This window comes from Mus caroli, unplaced genomic scaffold (genome assembly GCF_978045245.1).
Source record: "Mus caroli unplaced genomic scaffold, Mus_caroli_1 scaffold_14, whole genome shotgun sequence".
NCBI classification, from domain to species: Eukaryota; Metazoa; Chordata; class Mammalia; order Rodentia; family Muridae; genus Mus; species Mus caroli.
The window spans coordinates 63,667,449-63,672,335 of NW_028227269.1; the positions used below are offsets into that span (position 1 = coordinate 63,667,449).

General features: G+C 40.9%; 1 pseudogene; it reads left to right on the top strand.

Annotated features, from left to right (window-relative positions):
• Positions 1-2,647: 2,647 nt before the first annotated feature.
• Positions 2,648-2,771, top strand: LOC115032848 (small nucleolar RNA SNORA48; annotated as a pseudogene).
• The last annotated feature ends 2,116 nt before the right edge of the window (positions 2,772-4,887 follow it).

Consider the following 4,887-nt stretch of genomic DNA (forward strand, 5'->3'; position numbering starts at 1 on the left):
AATAGGCCGAGATAGGAGAAGCATGATTTTTAAGACCATTATGTGGCTCTCAGCAAGACACTGTCACGTACAAACAAGCAGAAAGTGCATATGGATTGTACAATATTGGACCTATTTCTCCTATTATCAAATTAGAGAGACCACAGGATGACAGTGGACATTTTAGATCTGAATCTTGCTTTTCCGGTGTGTTGGGGTATTCAGGACTGGTTATGGTAGGAGAATTGGGTTCCAATGATGCCAAGTATCCTTGTTTTCTGTTGCTTATGTTCTTACACTTTCCTCATATTTTTGAAATTCAATCATTAGGATATGTTGGTAATATTAATTTTCATATTAAGAGATATTAAGGAAAAGTGATTGTTACTTCAGGTTAATATTTTTGTTAGAGGTTGAATTATGTTTCTGTGGGTTTGTTGAAAGATTACTTTCTTGCTTCTAGGGTGTAGTTTCCCTCCTTGTGTTGGTGTTTTCCATCTATTATCCATTGTAAGGCTGGATTTGTGGAAAGATACTGTGTAAATTTGGTTTTGTCATGGAATATCTTGTTTTCTCTGTCTATGGTGATTGAGAACCTTGCTGGGTATAGTAGCCTGGGATGGCATTTGTGTTCTCTTAGGGTCTGTATGACATCTGCCCAGGAACTTCTAGCTTTCATATAGTCTCTGGTGAGAAGTCTGGTGTAATTCTGATAGGTCTGCCTTTATATGTTACTTGACCTTTGCTCCTTACTCCTTTTAATATTCTTTCTTTGTTTAGTGCATTTGGTGGTTTGATTATTATGTGAGAGGAGGAATTTCTTTTCTGGTCAAGTCTATTTGGAGTTCTGTAGGCTTCTTGTATGTTCATGGCCATCTCTTTCTTTAGGTTAGGAAAGTTTTCTTCTAAAATTTTGTTGAAGATATTTACTGGCCCCTTAAGTTGGGAATTTTCACTCTCTTCTATACCTATTATCCTTAGATTTGGTCTTCTCATTGTGTCCTGGATTTCATGGATGTTTTGGGTTAGGAGCTTTATGCTTTTTGCACTTTTTTCACCATTGTGTCAATGTTTTCTATAGTATCTTCTGCACCTGAGATTCACTCTTCTATCTCTAGTATTGTGTTGGTGATGCTTGCATCTATGACTCCTGATCTTTTCCCTAGGTTTTCTAACTCCAGGGTTGTCTCACTTTGTGATTTCTTTATTGTTTCTAGTTCCATTTTTAGATCCTGGATGGTTTTGTTCCTTTCTTTCACCTGTTTGGTTTTTCTTGTAACTCTTTAAGGGATTTTGGTTTTTCCTCTTTTATGGCTTCTAGCTGTTTACCAGCATTGTACTGTATTTCTTTAAGGGAATTATTTATGTCCTTCTTAATGTCCTCTATCATCATCATGAGAAGTGATTTTATTTCTGAATCTTGCTTTTCCAGTGTGTTGGGGTATTCAGGACTAGCTATGGTAGGAGAATTGGGTTCAGATGATGCCAAGTAACCTCATTTTCTTTTGCTTATGTTCTCACACTTTCCTCCCACCATCTGGTTATCTGTAGTGCTACCTGTCCTGGCTATGTCTGACTGGAGCCTGTCCTTCCTGTGATCTTGGTTGTGTCAGAACTTCTCCAAGTCAAGCTGTCTCTGTGATCCTGTGATTTTGGGATTCTGCAATCCTGAGATCCTGGGTGTGTCCTAGCTCTTGGGAGTCAAGCTGCCTTTGGGACCTTGAGATCCTTGTGTGACCAAGCTCCTGGGATCCTGGGATCCTCTGATCCTGGGTACGTTAGAGCACCTGGGAGTAGAGCTGTCTCTGGGTGTTGTGAGGCTGACTGTGGAGTTTGTGCCCAAGGTCTGCTCAGGGCACTGGTCCAGACAGACCAGAAGGCGACTCCAAACTCTTAAATCAGTATTACTATAATGTCAAAAGTATATGACACCACATAAAGAAAACTATAGACTGGTTTTCCTGATTAATGCTGATGCAAAAATTTACATTGAAATACTTACAAACTGCACTGAAGATCACAGAAACTGACAGTACATCACAATTAAGATGACTTCACTCTAGGCATAGGGAAATGGTCCAATATACATAAATGGATAAATGTAGTTCACTACATGAATAGATTCAATTATGGAAATCACATGATTACCTCAACTGATGCAAAAAAGCCTTTGACAGAATGCAACATCCCTACATGATAAAAGTTGTATAGAGACTATAGATGGAAGAAACATGCCTCACAATAATAAAGTCTATATACGACAAACTTCTAACCAACATAATCATAAATGGAGAAAATTCAACCGTTCCTTTGAGAATAAGGGAAAAGACAAGGGTATCCACTCTTTCCACCTCTGTTCAGTGTAATGCTTAAAGTCTTAGCTAGAACAACAAAATAAGAAAAAAAGAAATAGAAGGGAACAAATAGGAAGTCAAAAGTGTTACAGATAATGTGATATTATACATAAAAGAACTTCAGTACACCACCAAAAATACCTTAGCATCTTCAGAAAAGTTGTAAAACACAAAATTAATGAACCAACTCAGTTCCACTTCTTTATGTTAATGATAACCATACTGGAAAAGAAATCAGTGAAACAATGCCACTTACAGTAGCCACCAAATCCAAAAGTGCCTAAGAATAAGCCCAATTAAGAATATGAAATATCCCCTTCTGTCAATGGGCAAAGAGACACCTTGTTGGTGGTGGAGTTCTTTTATCAGTCAGGGCCGTTCATCATAGCTTGATAACTGGCTTGATGGCCAAACCTGTTTTATGCCTAGGACATATAAAAATCAAATCAAATCAAATCAAATCAAATCCAGGCAGCACACTGAGAGAAGAGGAAGACAAACAGAAAACTTTGTTCCTCCATGTCATGCTGTATAGGCAGGAAAGACACCCACAGACACCCTCAGTCCCACAGCTCAGGTGGGTCATAGACACACAGACCCATCTACCACCACACAGCACAGCATGGGAGGTAGAAGACAGACAGAGACTTGTGGAGCACCATGCCACCCACAGACCTGCCCTCTCATGCACAGCACAGGCAGGGCTGTGAAACCACTGGGGATACCTATTGGACCCCATCCTCCTCCTGGGATTATGTCACAGCTAAAAGACTTTACCCCAATTCCAAAGTCATCTCCCCTGGAAAACAACACTTTAATAGCTATTGTTCCCCCAATTCTTCTAGACAAGGGTGGTGCAACCCATTACAATTTGGCTTTACAACAGCCACAAGGACTGCTGACTGGACCAAGAGAGGATTCTCTTGGGGGTTGCGCATATATAAAGAGGGCACAGATTGGGGATTGACATTCAAGATTAAACTACAAAAGGAAATCCCCAACAAATATAAAGCATCTATAGGGCCTAATCCCCAGTTACACCACCCTATATCCCCAAGCAATCCTCAACTCCCAGGTTCCTGCCCCACTGTTCCTGCCCCAGGGCGTGCTACGACCCTATTTCAGCCCACTCTCCCTGCGGGGCCCCCCTCTTCCACTGATTTACTGTGGTCTATATTGAATGCTTCTGCTTTAGCCTTGTTGGATAAAACACAAAGAGATAATGCGTCAGAATTTGAAGATTGTTGGATGTGCTTTTCTGCTTCCCCACCCTTTTATGAGGGCATAGCCTTATTTGGAAATTTTACCCTGTTTTCAGATGCTAGGCAGCTTCCCTTCAAGTCAGTTCAGCTTACCTTGACAGAACTCTCTGGGATAGGATGTTGTGTGTTGGGCCCAAGCATGCTTCTGCCATGGCTCTTGCTAGAGATTTTCAATAATACGTTTAGAGTAAATAAAAATGGGTTTTCTTATCTTCTTGCCCCAAATGATACCTTTTTGGCATGTTCCACGGGCCTTACCTGGTACATTATTATACAAGATTTTATAAATAATAGAAATTATTGTGTCTTGGTTCAGCTTTTTCCAAATTTTAGTATTCATGAGTCAGATGACTTACTGAAGTTTTGGGATCGAGGTGCCTCCTTGCCATCCTGCCATAAAAGAGAGCCTATCTCGGCGGTGACCCTTGCGGTCCTTCTTGGCCTGGGTGCTGCTGGGACTGGGAATTGCAGCCCTTATGTCGTCTCAACAGAATGTGCGCAATTACCATCTGCTCAATGAGGCTATTAGCCAAGATATAAAAAATATAAAAAGGGGCCTAGATGATCTTACTGATTCCTTGGTCTCCCTTTCAGAAGTTGCCCTTCAAAATAGAAGGGGATTAGATTTGCTCTTTCTACAACAAGGAGGCTTATGCGCTGCACTTAAGGAAGAATGCTGCATATATGTTGATAAAACTGGATTAGTTAAAGATAGCATTGCCAAGGTTACTGCCAGTTTAGAAAAAAGAAAAAGAGAGAGAGAACAACAAGAGTCATGGTACCAAAATTGGTTTTCAACCTCCCCCTGGCTTTCGACCTTGTTGCCCTCCCTTTTGGGGCCCTTATTAGGACTCCTATTACTGATTTCCTTCAGTCCTTGGGCATTTCAGAAATTGACCCAATTTGTTAAATCTCAAATTGATTCATCTCTTTCAAGTGCATCTGTTCCAGTTCATTACCGTCGGCTGGACGTTGGCGATAACAAGCAGGTTACTGGAGAAGAGTCAGACGTGGATACCGCTTCATCACCCTCGTCTCGGGGAGAGAGACTCAATTTCCATAAAATGCTTAAGTAAGATCATTCCCCTTCCCCTAAATTTGGCCATCAGTCTCATGCCATGAATCATTTATAGATTGCTGTAGTCTGTGCTTCCGACATGGTAATATACATTCTTGCCACATTGGAAACTAAACAGTCATCCCAGGCTAGACACATCGTAAAATTGGAACTTGAAGCCGTCGCCTGTGAGAGTTGTTAGGCTAAGCACAGCACAGAGATTAGTCTGGAAGCT